General features: G+C 45.1%; 1 long non-coding RNA gene across 1 annotated transcript; it reads left to right on the plus strand.

Moving 5' to 3' along the window:
- The first annotated feature begins 10,945 nt into the window (after positions 1–10,945).
- On the plus strand, positions 10,946–16,305 carry LOC144768864 (uncharacterized). The gene is made up of 3 exons (XR_013598645.1): positions 10,946–11,203; positions 11,610–11,822; positions 14,089–16,305. It is a non-coding gene; the product is annotated as an uncharacterized LOC144768864 (long non-coding RNA).
- The last annotated feature ends 284 nt before the right edge of the window (positions 16,306–16,589 follow it).

Genomic DNA, 16,589 nt, shown 5'->3' on the forward strand with positions numbered 1-16,589 from the left:
GGGGGGGACACCTATGGTGTCCCCTGTTAATCTCTACATCACATGGCAGTCACCTTGAAGTGGCTGCCATGGGGTGCAGGGATGAAATGCACCTCCTATTTTACAATGGTAATATGCACTCCAGACAGGTGTCGGTGGGTTTCGTGACTGAGATGATGACGGGCAGAGGAAACTCCACCCGACAATGTAATCAGCCACAAAGGCTCTTTTTAGAGCCAACCCTTTTCCCAAACACTGGTTCCTTTTGGTTTCAAATCCTTTTTTCCAATTTCTTACTCATCCTTTTTTCCAATTTCTCACTCAGATCCTGGGATCCTCCGCTAAAAACGGGGCCTGCCGCTTATGTTACAGGTGACTCTCTGACAGATCTGCAGATCCGTTCAAAACCAAAAACACATTGTCAATGCAGAACAACACCATATTTAATAGAAACATATCCTATTACGAATTATATAACCTTATCACTGCCTATGTGTGGGTGTGTAAGTAGCTGTGTAAGTAACTGTGTGGGTGTATGAGGGGATATATACATATACATGAACCTTTTTCCTGCTGCAACTGCAGCTTCACCTGTGCCAGAGCCGCAGAACCACCAAGGACTGTACACAACCACCTCCGCTGCATACTCCTGAACACCCGCTCCGCACGCAAGCACGCCGTCGAGCTCTGGGACCTGCTCAACACCTTCGCCCCAGACGTCGCCTTCCTGACCGAGACCTGGCAGAATGACTCCTCGGCACCCGACATCACCATAGCCATCCCAGACGGCTACAAGATCTCCCGCAGAGACCGCACCAATGGAATTGGAGGAGGAATAGCCATCGTGCACAAATCCTTCCTCAAGGTCTCCACCCACTCAGACGATGACACACTCAGCACCGCCGAACACCTGCACTTCCGGATTCACACCGACCAGAACACCACCCTCAGAGGAACCCTTGTCTACAGACCCTCCGGACACCGACCACAGTTCAGCGACTCCATCACTGACCTTGTCAGCACCCACGCTCTTGCATCCACAAACTACATCCTCCTTGGGGACCTGAACTTCCACCTCGAGAACAACAACGGTGCCAACTCCGCCACCCTGATCGACAACCTCACCAACCTCGGCCTCAGACAATTCGTCACCACATACACCCACGCCACCGGCCACACGCTTAATCCCATCTTCTCCGCAAGTCCTCACGTCTCCTTCGACCACACCACCGAACTCCACTGGACAGACCACCGATGCATCCACTTCACCTACAAGAAGCCCACCATGCACCATCGCACCGAACAGCTGCCCCGCCACAACTGGAGCAAAATCACCGCAGACCAGCTGGTCACCACCCTCGCTCAGAACCCACCCACCGACCCCACCGACCCAGACACCGCCGCCCACAACTTCAGACAAATGGATCAACGACTGTGCTAACGCCCTCACCCCGCTCAAGAAACGCTCCAACAACCGCACCAGCAAGAAAGCCACCTGGTTCACCGAAGAGCTCTAAACCTCCAAGAGAGCATGCCAGAAAATGGAGAAGAAGTGGCTACACGAACGAACACCAGACAGCCACACAGCCCACAAGAACGCCACCTGCAGACATCACCCCCTCATCAGATTAGCCAAGAGATCTTCCTTCAAAAACTGCCCGGACAACAACGCACATGACAGCAAGGAGCTCTTCAGCATCGTGAAGGACATCTCCAACCCCAGAGCCAACACCAACGACAAACCTCCCTCACAAGAACTGTGCGACTCGCTGGCCACCTTCTTCCACCGCAAGATCGCTGACATCCACGACAGCTTCAACACCACGACCGCCGCAACAACGCCAGACTCTATCAACCCTGCGAACACCTCCCGCACCAACCGCCTGACCTCCTGGTCCAACATCAACGACAACGAAACACACAAGATCATGAACTCCATCCACTCAGGATCTCCATCAGCCCCCAGCCCGCACCACATTCTCAACAAAGCAGATGCAGCCATCGCACCCCAACTACAGAAAGTAATCAACGTCTCCCTCAAAACAGCCACATTCTCGGAAAGCTGGAAGCACGCCGAGATCAACGCCCTTCTCAAGAGACACAAGACGAACGCCAAGGACCTCAAGAACTTCCGGCCCGTCTCCCTGCTCCCGACTGTGAAAGTCATCGACACGCAACTGAACCGCTACCTCGAGGACAAAAACATCCTAGACTCATCCCAGTCTGACTTCCGAAGAAACCACAGCACGGAGACAGCCCTCATCGCTGCCAGAGACGACATCAGAATCCAACTAGACAATGGTGAAACATCAGCCCTCATTCTCCTGGACCTGTCAGCCGACTTCGACACGGTCTGCCACTGCACACTAAAGACATGCCTCCAAGAAGCCGGAATACAAGAGAAGGCCCTGGACTGGACCACCTCCTTCCTCTCCAGCAGAACCCAGAGCGTCCGCCTCCACCCCTTCCGCTCCAAAGCCACAGACATCATCTGCTGTGTTCCCCAGGGCTCATCCCTCAGCCCGACACTGTTCAACGTCTACATGGCCCTATTCGCCCACGTCTCCCGCCAGCACAAACTCAACATCATATCATACACCGACAACACCCAGCTGATCCTATCCCTCACTAAAGACCTGCACACCGCCAAAACCAACCTCCACGAGGGAATGAAGGCGGTCGCCGATTGGATGAAGAACATCTGACTGAAGCTGAATTCAGACAAAACGGAGTTCCTCATCCTCGGATCCACCCCTTCAGCCTGGGATGACTCCGGGTGGACACCCACCGACCACGCACGCAACCTGGGAATCATCCTCGACTCCTCCCTCTCCATGTCGAAGCCGGTCAACGCCGTCTCCTCCTCCTGCTACAACACCCTCCACATGCTCCGCAGAATCTACAAGTGGATCCCCACCAGAACAAGAAAAACAGTAACCCAGGCCCTTGTCAGCAGCAGGCTGGACTATGGCAACGTACTCTACGCAGGTCTCCCGGCCAAACACTTACGACGATTGCAACGCATTCAAAACGCATCCGCCCGACTGATCCTCAACGTCCCTCGCCACAGCCACATCACCCCCCACCTGAAAAACCTACAATGGCTCCCCGTCGAAAAGAGGATCACCTTCAAGTTACTCACCCACGCACACAAAGCCCTCCACAACACCGTACCAGCCTACCTCAATGGCTGGGTCAGCTTCTACACCCCCACCCGACAGCTCCACTCCGCCAGCCTCACCCTCGCCGCTGTCCCCCGCATCCAACACACAATCTCCGGCGGCAGATCCTTCTCCTTCCTCGCCGCCAAGACCTAGAACACCCTCCCTACCCACCTACAACTGACCCAGGACCTGCTCACCTTCAGAAGACTCCTCAAGACCTGGCTCTTCGAGCAGTTGCTGCACCCCCCCCCCACACAGCGCCTTGAGACCCTCACGGGTAAGTAGTGTGCACTATAAGTACTGTGATTGATTGATTGATTGATTGTGTTAGTGACTGTGTTAGTGGCTGTGTAGGTGTGTAACCGGGTATGAGAGTGACTATGTGGATGTGTGAGTAGCTGCCTAGTGCCTGTATGGGTGTTTAAGTGCTTTTCTGAATCTGTGAGAAGGTGTTTAAGTGGCTGTAAGGGTGCGTGAGTAGGTGTGCTAGTGGTTACATCAGCATGTAAGTGGTTCACTGAGTCTCTAAGTGGCTGAGTATGTGGTTGTATGGGTGTTTTAGTGGGTTTGTGAGTGGGTCTGTGATTGGGTGTATCAGTGACTGTAGGGGTGTGTGAGTGGTTAAATAAGTGGCTCTATATGTGTGACTTGGTATTTGAGTGGCTCTATGGATGTGTGACTGGGCGTTTACGTGGCTGTATGAGTATGTACATGGGTGTATGAGTGTGTTCCTGGGTCACTGACTGGGTGTATGAAGGCTTGTGTAGGTCTGTGATTGGGAGTGTGAGTGGTTCTCTGAGTCATTGAGTGTATGTATCAGTGAATACATGGGTGTATGAGTGGCTGTATGGATGTGTGACTGGGTGTGTGAGTGTCTGTATGGGTCTGAGTGGTTGTATCAGTTTTCATTCAACTTGTCAGTGGGTGCATTATTAGTAGTGTTGCATGGGCATGCTAGTGTGTGATGGGTGGGTGTATGAATGGGTGTGTAAGTTGTTTTGTGGGTCCTTTGGTGGTATGTGAATGGTTTTATCAGTATGTGAGTGGGTGTGTGAGTGGTTTTGCTGTATGAGTGTGTCTGGGTGTGTAAGAGGATGTGTGGGTCTTTGAAAGAGTATGTAAATGTAAATGTAAATGTATTGCGACTTATATAGCGCACGTATCACCCGAAGGTATCAAGGCGCTTGCTTAGGGAACCCGTCCTGGTATTCCCCTGTGAGATACCCCGGCAGGGTATCCACAAGGTGAAAGCCAGGCATCCCGCCGCGAGGGGCCGTAGTGGAGATTAAGCAAGCTATTGCCCAGAGTCGCAGAGTGTGACCCCATGAGTCGAGTAGGCACCGGAGCGAGAATTGTCGAGTCCGTGGAATTTTTGAGCCCGAGACCCGCCGAGGCGGTTAATCGAACCCTGGTCCACGGCCGATCTCAGCTTCCGGGTCTGCCGCCTCTAACCACTGAGCCACGCTTCTCCTCTGTAACTGGCAGTATGGGTGTTTTCATGGCTGTGTGAGTGTGTGGGTGCCTGTATGTGTCTTTGAGTAGATGTGTTAATAGTTCTCTGGGTATTTGAGTGGATGTATCAGTGACTCCATGGGTATGTGAGTGGGTGTGTGGATGACGGTATAGGTGTGTGAGTGGGTGCATGAGTGGGTGTATGACTGTTTGAGTAGGTGTGTGAGGAGTTATATGGGTGTGTGAGTAGGTGTCTGAATGACTGTATAGGTGTATGACTCACACAGCACAGGGGCAAATGGTAGCCTTGTGGGGGAACTGCAGATTTTCGTGCTCATAAAAAATATTTCCCCATAATTTCTTTCCCATGTGGGGTCCCTCACAGACCCCTCCATCAGTCCCATGGGTTAGGATACCTCTAGGCGGACCCCCTGTATCCGATTTCTATTTTATCTCCCCCTCTCAAGAACTGTGCCCCGATTGACAAAATGAAAGCTGCAATTAGTCTCCCAGGTTGCAGCCAACCAATCACAGCATTACTGTTGGCATGTGGATCCTCGGAGCCTTCACAGTGGATCATCGGAAGATCTGCATTCTAGATATATTTAAATCTTTGTCCTTTAACCGCATCCATGCGGTGCATTTTCCCGCTGTGCGCTGGAAAATTGAAAAACCCACTTTACATGACGAGCTCACCTTGTCATGAGCGTACCACAGGTACAACTCATGACGAGCTGAGCTCGTCATGAGCATCGAAGGGGTTAATAAATCTAATACTACTGAACAGATTTACCTCAAATTACAAAAAGCACTGTTTCTGGATCAACATCTAGCTTTCTGCTAAATTTAGTGTAATTCCATTCAGTGGTTCGGGCTGTATTCATGTCTAAAATCCCCATGGGAAATTGCATGAGGAAAACTCATTTTGGGACCCCCCCCTTTTCTTGGCTCCCACTTGATGAATCAGCCCAAAATGTTCAAGATAGCAGCTGAAGTGAGTTGAACACTAGTTTTGAAAAATTCCTGAAGATTACTCAAAAGGTGCCAAAGTTATTGGCAAAACAAAAAATGCTATTCCTATGAAAACTAGGTCTTAACTATAACTATAACTGCCTACTGTGATTATAGAATAAAAAAAGTTGCCAAATAATTAGTGTATTTTTGACTATGTCACCATTAAAGGTTATTTGACAATGATCTGGTGGTGGTGACTATTATATTAAAAAGAAACCATATTGCTCTCAGCTGAATTGAATGTAAATTGTTTAAAGTAAATGCCCGTCATTCTTTCATTCATCTTTTCGGTGCTCATGGCGGAATAGTTCCGTCATGAGTACCAGTGCTACTGTGCTCATGATAGAACCATTCCGTCATGTGCACAGGTGCATAAAATCCCTCTGCTGCAGAAAACCAGAGTGATTTTTTTTTAAATGTTGCCTTGGGAGGTGGGGAAGGGCATCCCCAGCCTCCCAAGGCAGTTTTTTTCTTTCAATGTAATGATGATCGTGCATATGGCAGAATGCAGGGTGGGTGGAATTTTGAGGCTCTATGTAGATTGCAGAACTTTCCATCATGGAAGTGTGAGGAAAATGTGTTTTTTGTGACAAAGTTTGAGGTTTGTAAGGTGTTCTGGGTAACAGAACCTGGCAAGAGCCACACAAGTCATCCCCTCCTAGATTCCCCTTTTCCAAAATATATAGGTGTGCTAGGTTTCCCTAGGTGCGGGCAGAGATAAGGTTCAAAATCCACAGCTAGGCACTTTAAAAAACAAAAGGCCAGTTTTCACTGTAAAAATGTGGCATGTCCACATTGCGCTATGGCCTGTTTCCTGTCGTGGGCATGAGGCCTAGCCAGTAGCCACACAAGTGAGGTACCATTTTGTGTAATGTGGGGTGTGTGGAATTTTGTGGATCCACACAGTTTCAGGAAATTTCCATCATAGAAATGTGAGGATAATGTGGATTTTTTTTTACATAGATCGAGGTTTGCAAGGGATCTAGGTAACAGAACCTGGTGCGAGCCACTCAAGTCACCCCATCGTGGATTCCTCTGAGTGTATAGTTTTCATAAATTTATGAGCTAGGGTTCAAAATCCACTACTAGGCACTTTGCAAAAAAAGGGTCTGTTTTCACTGTAAAAATGTGGTGTGTCCATGTTGTATTTTGGGTGAAAAGTGCTGCACAAACAAATGATGGACGGAATGCTGAATAAATCATACATTCACCCCCAGTTAAGAGATCTGGGTTAAACCCATTGTTATTTTGCTCACCATCCAACTCCAGTTTAGACCCAGCCATATGCAAATCAGTCTTGATCCGGTGCCTCATGGGAACAGTCCAGACCAAACTGCAAAGCCAGGTCTTTCCTGGACCAGAAACAAGCATCCTGGTTCGTGTAGTAGCGCTACACGTAGCTACGCGAAGTGCACTTCGCACTACGCGAGCTATTCGAACTGCATAGTGCACAGTGCAAATTGGTGTTCGCACTGATTGCACAGTGCCGGATGCTTGTCCTCACTGTGCAATCAGTGCAAACCGCTTCTTGCACAGTGCAAGCGGTCATTTCCTGCTGATCGAGTAGATTTCTACTCGAACAGCAGCTTTCTCAACGAAAACTTGTAGTTTTCCCATCGCGAGCGGTTGCGAGCATACACAACCACTCGCAATGAGAAACCTAACCTCCCCGCATTGAGAATCTCACTGGGAAGTTTATTTTCCATGCTCGCGATCGGCAACTTGATGATGCTGATCGCGAAAGAGGAAAAAGTCTCACGGGATGTCATTTTGCTCACTCGCGGTCACCAAATTGACGTTGAGGACCGGGAGCAAGCAAAAAATGACCGCTATGCGTGTTTGCACTGTGCTACGTGCAATTCGCGTAGTGTGAAGTATCGCAAACTTCGCAAACTATGTGAGCATAGCCCAGTACTTCTCTCAGGGTTAACCCTGGGACCGTTTTCTGGTAATTACCCTTTATCAGCCAGGCTAGCTTGAATCCATTGGCACAGTGAGCAAGGGACCCACGTCTGGGCATACCCATCCCACTTAAGGTGAAATGTGCTACGCACACAAATGATGGACGGAATGTAGAATAAATCATACATTTACCCCCAGTCAGGAGATCTGGGTTAAATCCATCATTCTTTTGCTCATCATGCCATCCTAGTTTAGACCCAGCTGTATGCAAATCAGTATTGATCCTGTGCCTCATGGGAACATTCCAGACCGAACTGCCAAGCCAGGTCTTCCCTGGACCAGAAACAAGCATCCCGGGACCGGTTTACGGGTTTTACACTTCATCAACCAGGCTAGCTTGAATTCAGTTGCCCAGTGAGCAAGGGACCTACGTCTGGGCATACCCATCCCACTTAGGGTGAAAAGTGCTATCCAAACAAATGACGGACGAAATGCTGAATAAATCATACATTAATCCCCAGTCAAGAGATCTGGGTTAAATCCATCGTTCTTTTGCTCACCATGCCACCCCAGTTAAGACTCAGCCATATGCAAATCAGTCTTGCTCCTGTGCCTCATGGGAACAGTCCAGACTGAACTGCCAAGCCAGGTGTTCCCTGGACCGGAAACAAGCATCCTGGGACCGGTTTCTGGGTATTACCTATAATCAGCCAGGCTCGCTTGAATCCAGTGGCACAGTGAGCAACAGACTATTCTGACTGATGAGCGCTGAAAGCCCGAAAACGGACCTAGGATGCTTGTTTCCAGTCCAGGGAGAACCTGGCCTGGCAGTTCGGGCTGGACTGTTCCCGTTGGGCTCAGGGTCAAGAGGGATTTGCATATGGCTGGGTCAAAACTGGAATGGCGAGTAAAAAAACAATGGATTTAGGCCCAGATCTCTGTCCTGGGGTGAATGTATGACACTGTTCTGCATTCTGTCCATCAATTGTTCTTTTTTGCATTTGTCACCCGAGTGGGATGGGTATGCCTAGACGTGGGTCCCGTGCTCTCCATGCAATTGGAGTCAATCTATTCTAGCTGATGATGGCTGAAAGCCCAAAACTGGTCCTAGGATGGTTGTTTCCAGTCCAGGGAGGTCCTGGCCTGGCAGTTCGGGCTGGACTGTTCCCATTAGGCACAGGGTCAACACTGATTTGCATATTTCTGGGTCCAAACTGGAAAGACATGGTGAGCAAAAAAATGATGGATTTAGGCCCAGATCTCTGTACTGGGGTAAATGTATGACATTGTTCTGCATTCTGTCCATCAATTGTTCTTTTTGCATGTTGCATTTTGGGCCATTTCCTGTTATGAACACTAGGTCTACACACACTAGTGAGGTACCATTATTATCAGGAGGCAACTGTTATTATCTGTTGACTTCCTATGCATTTCTGCGTTCCAAATGTAAGACAATGTGTAAAAAAGAAGTTACTTTAAAAAATGTCCTATAATGTACATGCTAGTATTCGTACCCCCAATTTCTATGTTTTCTTCCCATTTTGGAAATGCATAGGTGTCCTTGATACCTATGTATCACTCTATATATTTTACTAAATGAATTGCTATATACCTAGTACACAATGAAAAACCATTGCAAGATGCAGCTCAGTTATTGGCTCTGGGTTCCTCGAGTTCTTGGTGAAACTAAAAGTTCCATATATCACCAGAACCGGCGTGTCCAGTGGATGTAACAGTATATTGCTTTAAAGAATCTATAATACTTAGTAGAAGTTACAGGTAAAAATGTTGGCACAAGTGGCTGTTTTTTTCAACTCATTTTCACTTTTTCATATTTTTATTAAAAAAACCTTGAAGGATATACACAAACGACACGTTGCTGAATTTTGAAGTTTGTCTACTTACCAGAAATGTAGGGTTTTCCAGGATCTATTATTGCTTTCATACCCATTTCTACCACAAACTGGAAGGAGGTTGAAAGCACAAAAAGTAGCAAAAATAGGCTATGTCCCAGTAGAATGCCAAAACTGTGTAAAACATTTTGGTTATCTATCAAAGGTCTGTTTGTCCTTGAAAGCTGGGTAGATGGGGATTTCAGCACCACAGTACATTTGTTGATCCCATTTGCAGGGAAAAAAATGGATGCTTTCTTCTGCAGTACTTTTTCCCCATTTTTCCCAAACCTCCCCAAAATGTATCTGTATTTTGCCTAATTTCTGGGTCCCCTCCAGGGCAATACATAAACCCTGGGTATCTTTAAAAACCCCATGATGTTGGAAGAAAAGTACGCAAATTTGGTGCAGATACCTTATGTGGACAAAAAGTTACAGGGTCCCAAGCTCAAACTACCCCAAATAGGAAAAAAAAGGCTTAGCACACCGGGGAAAAGGCTTAGAAGCAAAGGGGTTAAGTATATATAGAATTCTACTTAGAGTTTTGTGGTTGTTGAACACCAGCAGTAAAGTGGCAGATGTTGTTCCCACCCTATTTAGACTATGTACATGCAGCACTCTATATACTTGGAGTTCTCTCTATATATGGTGGAAGTAACATCTGTGGCATTTTGGCATACGGCCAATATATCTATAAGTCTGCCTCCTAGTCTTTCCATAAAGTCAATACCTTCTTGTAGTTTCAACAGGTGATTTTATAGCTAGTCTGAATGATGGGGAAAGCCATGGTTCATGACATATTTAGGTCCTAGCTGTATGACACAGCCATTAAGGACCTAGCTAGCAAACTGTTCTGGCCATGGCCGTTCAACCTCTTTATGCAATCAAACAAGATAAAGATGATCCTGGATGGCTCCTAAGAATTAGTCCACCACAGTGGTTTAGGTCAGTTGGGACTTTGAATCTGTCCCTTGTCACGGAGTGTATGCCCTTTATCTTACACGCAAAGGCATCAGAACCTGCACCAGCTTTGACATTTGGTGCTGGGTGTAATGACCCAGTTGTCCTGTTCCACCGCTAGTTCCTTTCATTGTCCCTAGTGTGCCCTCTCTCCTATGAAGGCATAACTTGGAGTAGGAATTCTCTAATAGCAATGGTGGTGCTCATGTAAGTAGGTTTGTGTTCTTTTTTTCACTAGTGCTTTTGTAGCCGCTATGATGACTCTTGACCTTTGAAAAAAGAACAAGCTCCTCTGAGACATTTATGTATTTACAATTGTTATTGTACTGCCCACCAATTTCGACACTAGCAGTTACTGTTGATGACTCACTAATTGTTTCCTACCAGTTTTTGCTGACGACTCACTTCCAGTCATTGCTGATATTTCACTGAATATTTCCTGCTGGTATTGTAATAACTCACTGATTGGAAATTATTATGACTCATTGATTGATTCCTGCCCACCCCAATCTAATTTCCAATTACTCATTGGCACCACACCTCACCTACTACCTATTTAAACCCCCAGGCTCTGGAATGAGCACTGTGCCTCATCGCTCAAACCCACTCACCTGAGCTCCGGACTTCTGCCTTGTCACCTGGCCTGGCTGGGTGTCTTTCAAAAACCCTCAGCAACCACTCATATCTTGGATCTTTTCCAGCTGTGCTGCGCTGCTCATCCCCACACTGACTCAAAATTCCTACAGACAAAGACAAAGACAAAGTCAAAGGAGGAAAGAAAGACAAGAATAACTTAACACCCAACTGCCACCTGATTACCAGAACTAAACCAGCGTTCAGGTAAACCAATTCCTTTACATAAGGACAGGTGAAATAAGAACAGCACAAAAGTTTGAAAAATTGTAACAAAAGGCACATAAGGACAGTTCATGAGTTTTGGGAATCATAATTAAATAGTAAGAAGCAGCTACATAAATGAACATGAGTATATTGCATTTTGCATACACTCATGGAAGCGCGTATCTCTCAGATCCATTTTGAAAAAGACAATTTTATGCTCAATAGACAAAACTTAATCTAAGGATTTGTTAAGACAGTATTATTGTAAATATAAAGAACTCTGGATCCAACAAGGCCAATGTTTGTTTAGGACCAAGTGTAATAAATTATTCTGTTAGCAACACGTAATTACTCAATACCTGTTTTCGCTTAACAATTGCATATTAACATAAATTGTTCTTTACAGAGGTCAAGAGCACCACCCTCCAGCCAAGGAGATTGAAAGCCCTGAGGGACGAACAGAGCCTATGCTATCTGTTTCTTCATTTGTCTCTCCTTCCCCCATTCCCCCTGCGAACTTTCACTGGGGCAGTGTGAATACCATTAATTTCTACCAAGGATAGGTCCTTAGCCGGAGTCGTGTATCATCGTCACCCCATCGGAACTTCCTGGTGTTCAGGTGAGTGGCTCCTGACACTAGGTATAGTATTATCCTGATGGAGAAAAGCCATGGTGTTTTCTGACCATAACACTTAATCTTTTTCTTCCCGTTTTGTTTCACTAGACAACCCCTCTAAGTTTAGAACCGCAATTCTCACAGTTTTTCAGGAAATCTCACTCTCACAATCACGTCAGGCCATTCTCTCCTGTAAATCTGGTTCTCCCAATGTCCCTTGCCCCCAGTCATTCTCCATAAGGCTGCTGATACTGTCAACGCTTTAATTACATGATGCTTTATACAGTACTATCAATTGTGGAAATCCAACCAGACTGGAAGCGGGGAGTCATAAAACCCCTGCAAAAAACACTCTTGCAGATCCCACACTTTCTAATCTCTGACCCATATCCCTACATCCCACATGAACTTTACTGCTTGAAAAATGTGTCACTGGCCATCTAATTTCCTTTTTGAAAACTTCAAATTCACTCTTCCCTCAGCAATCTGGCTTTTATCCTAAACACTCCACAGAATAAGCCCAGCTGGACTGGAAGTTTCTGAAACTCAAAAAGACGCTGGGTGAGGGAAATAATGAGGTGCTGATTTTACTTGAGCTCTCCACCATGTTTGATACCATCTCATGCTCCATACCCCTTCAACGGATCAAGGACTGCAACATTTCCTATAAAACCCTGTCCTTGATCAATTCTTTCTCGACTGTCAGTAGTCAAGTAGTTGCACTAGGACCTTTCTCATTTACACCAAGATCAGTGGCATTTGGAATTTTGCAGGGCTCATCCCCTAGTTCTGCATTCTTTAATATATACATGGCCCCACTAATCTTCCTTATATCATAATTTGGAATTGCCACTACATCTTAAGTTGAATATACACAGCTGATCCTTTTGCTTGATAAACAGTAGAGGTTGCAAGAAGCCTAGGAGTAAAATTAAACACAACCCTCCCATTGCACCCACAACCTTTGGGATTGGCAGGAAGTCTTCAACTATCTTCTACTAGCAACCAGGAAAACAGCTGCCTTTGCTTTCATCATTTTTATACTCCTACTGTAATAGTCTCTAAGTAGGATCTTTCAACCTGATACTCCATAAGCTTTAAATGGTGCAACATGTCAGACTTGTGCTGAAGCTCCCAAGATGAAGACCCACTTCTACAGCCCTAAAAACAGCTCTAAAACAGTACACTAGCTGCCAATCCACAAAGGGTCCATTTTAAGATCCTCTATTTGGTCTTTAGAGAATTCAAGTCTATTGGACTAGAATTCCTAGCTACCAGATTCACTCACCATACACCTCAAATGATGTTAAGATCCTCCAATGCTAACCTCCTTAAGCTCCCTCTCTTTAGACTCAAAACCCAAGGCAGAATATTATTTATGGTACTAGGAACTAAGCCATGAAACCAACTCCCCAGCCCTCTGAGTTTCATTCAATCTGAATCCTTATTCAAAAAGCACTTGACAACCTGGCTCTTCTTGGTCTCTGACACACTCTGTTAACCCCTTACATAATCTTTCTCCCAATATCTCTCAGTGTCTGCTCCTTCCTTTTAGTCCCTCCTCAGCTGGGACAATTGGAGTTTATACTTAAGTGCCAGAATGCTCGATTCCGAGTGTCAGTGCGCTCTACAAGGCTAAAATTCATTCACTTATTCTCAGCTGGTCCTGCAGAGCTTACTTCTGAAGTCCAAACAAGAGTGAAGTACAGGTACCAGAATGTTATTGCATATCAAAAACTGAAGGCATTGACAGGATGTCACAGCTAAAATCCATCCTCCTCAGCTAATTAGAGGAGGGAGTTGTTTTTCTGCATGTGCCCCTATACATCTTCACGCAGGGTCTGGCTACTTTGGCTTTTTTGTTGATAGTCTTTGGCATCATCAAACAAGCATTTTGTCTCAGCCTTGACAACGAGAATTGTCAAAGCCAAGATGTTGACTAACACCTTTGGAAGGCTTTACCAAACCATGTTTATTTGTAGGGCAGATGGTGGCCATTTAAACCAATGAAAATATTTGTCTAAATGATGTATTGCAAAGTCATTACTGCCCTGGTAAATATATGAGATGTTTGAAAATTCATAATGATGGGATTCTATGTCATTTTTTAAATATGTTTTCAAATGTGTTGTTTGTAAAATATATGAACGTCAAGTGTATCAAATGTAATGAACTAGCAATTGTGAAAAACTCATAAATTAAAATTAATACATTTTCAAAACAAGTCCCAATCTCACAGCATGATGCTTTGCTTGTATTTCTTTTTCAGCAAGTGCTATTTGGCCCTTCATGAAAGAAACGAACCAGAGCTCCATGACAGGGTTCATTCTCGTTGGTCTCACTGACGACCCTCTGCTGCAAGTCCCTCTCTTTGTTTCTCCTGGTCTATGTCACAACCTTAATTGCGAATGGTACTATAATGGCATTGATTAGGGTTGCCCCTCACCTCCACACTCCCATGTACTTCCTGCTAAGTAACCTGTCCTTTGTAGACATTGGCTATTCCTCAGCAATTACTCCAAACATGATGGCCAACCTTCTCCTGGGGAGAAAGGTGATTTCAATCTCAGGGTGTGCTGTGCAGCTCTTTTCATTCATTGTCTTCGGAACATCAGACGGTCTCCTTTTGGCTGTGATGGCGTACGACAGATATTCAGCGATATGCCATCCTCTGCTGTATTCTACGATAATGACTGGGAAGGTGTGCATGCAACTAGTCATTGGTGTCTACATCTGTGGATTTCTACATGCCATGCTACAAACTGGTCTCATCTTCAGATTGTCTTTCTGTGGCTCAAAAGAGATCTCCCATTTCTTCTGTGATGCCCCCCCTCTTCTGAGGCTTTCATGCACTGACACCTTTGTCAATCAAATGTCAATGCAGATTTGCTCCCTTACCATAGCAATAGTGTCCATCTGTACTATACTCACCTCTTACATTTATATTTTAACCACCATAATGAGAATGTCATCCTCTGGAGGTAGGCTCCCAGCCTTTTCCACCTGCTCCTCCCACCTGAGTTGTGTTACCTTGCTCTACAGCACTACCCTTGTTGTGTACCTCAGTCCCAAATTAATGTACTCCGTTGGTTTTGAAAGAGTAACTTCAGTTTTCTACACTGTTGTGATTCCAATGCTAAATCCTATCATCTATAGCCTGAGAAACCAGGATGTCAAAGGTGCACTGAGGAAAACGATTGGAAAATATTTTGCATCCATACATATCCAACATAAATAGCTAACATGTTCAAATATTGGTGGGGCCATTACCCTATTCCGGGATGCAACAGAAGACATGATGGAGCTTATTTACAAGCCCCTTGGGCTGCCAGTGCGCCACTTTCAATATGGGGAAAAGTGATGGACTGGCAGTGCAAGGGGCTTGTAAATAAGCCCCTATGTGTCTACACCACATATATATTGTCTTAGAAACGAAGACTCTCTCCATTAAACTGAGCTACAAATGGTTTACTGGCTCCCTCTTCATGCTAAGAAGATGAATCTAAACATTGGAGCATACATGACTACCTTGAAAATCGCTCAGCGACAGATGCAAGCTCATTACTTTGAGGGAGAAATAGTAAAAATCATAAAATCAAAGACCTAATAAATCCAAGACCAGATTACCCTGTCTTCAACCTCCTCCATCATTGTTCACATGTAACCAGGAGACTTTTTTTGTCAACATTCATGACACCAACATCTTCATCGCCTGCCAAATGCAATTAATTCTTGCTTTTTTTCAATGGCATATCTACTACCAGAGAGGAAATATCGCAAATAAACTCACAGGCAAAAAACCCACTTCTCATAATAACTTCTTGAAAACAGGAGACACTTCCTTCCAGATTAACTCATAAAGACTTGGAAAATAAGTAAGGGCTCAAACCAGCATCCTACAATCGAGGCTCAATCACAGCAAACAATTCCAAAACTAACATCCAGCTCCTGAAAACATTGTGTTTAATAATCAGAACCTTTCTCAGGCTTCCCTAATCTCTTGAACAAAGGGTCATATATTTCAGATTCTAGAGAAACTCAATTTGGACCAAAAGGAAATATCAACTAATAGACTGATTTTTAACTTACTCAAGATCTGGAAAATAATTGTAATATATGACCTATATTACCGACAACCACCTGCCAGTTGGAATTCCTAACAGGTTTCATCATGGTTGTGGCAAAATTGAAAGTCGGAGACTACATCCATTGTGGCCTAGATGAAGGTGAATTTTGACCTGTAATTTTATGTTTTTTGTTGGCTATGTTTGAATATCATACCGTCAGTCACGGTAACCTACTCAACACTTGAGCATGTGATAGGGTGACACATCCTTGTATATATCCCACTGAGAGTCTCTTTTCCAGCTTAATATATACAGTTGTTAAAACCCCTGTTGGATGCAACTTCAATATACTGTACGTGTGATGAGAACATGTTTTGGTTACAATTAAAGTCTAAAGGCTACATTCATGTGGCCCTAATGGATAGGTTGGCAGGTGTTTATAGACAGCTCAGTTTAACTTTTAATGTCCGTAGTCTGACATGTTTAACAAGATTGTAGAGGTAATATTTCAGACATTTCATGTGTTGTTATGTATGTCATACAATCTTCAATTGGTGTTTTATATCCATGTACCCATCGTCATAGCTACCAATGTTTCAGATTACTCATGTGTGAGATTTTTACAGATCCAGTGGGATTTTGAGTAACAATCAACGGCCAAATGTGTGACACTTAGAATGACTCTTTCTCTAAGGTCAAAATC

The sequence above is a fragment of the Lissotriton helveticus genome, chromosome 1_1 (genome assembly GCF_964261635.1).
Source record: "Lissotriton helveticus chromosome 1_1, aLisHel1.1, whole genome shotgun sequence".
In the NCBI taxonomy this organism is placed as follows: Eukaryota; Metazoa; Chordata; class Amphibia; order Caudata; family Salamandridae; genus Lissotriton; species Lissotriton helveticus.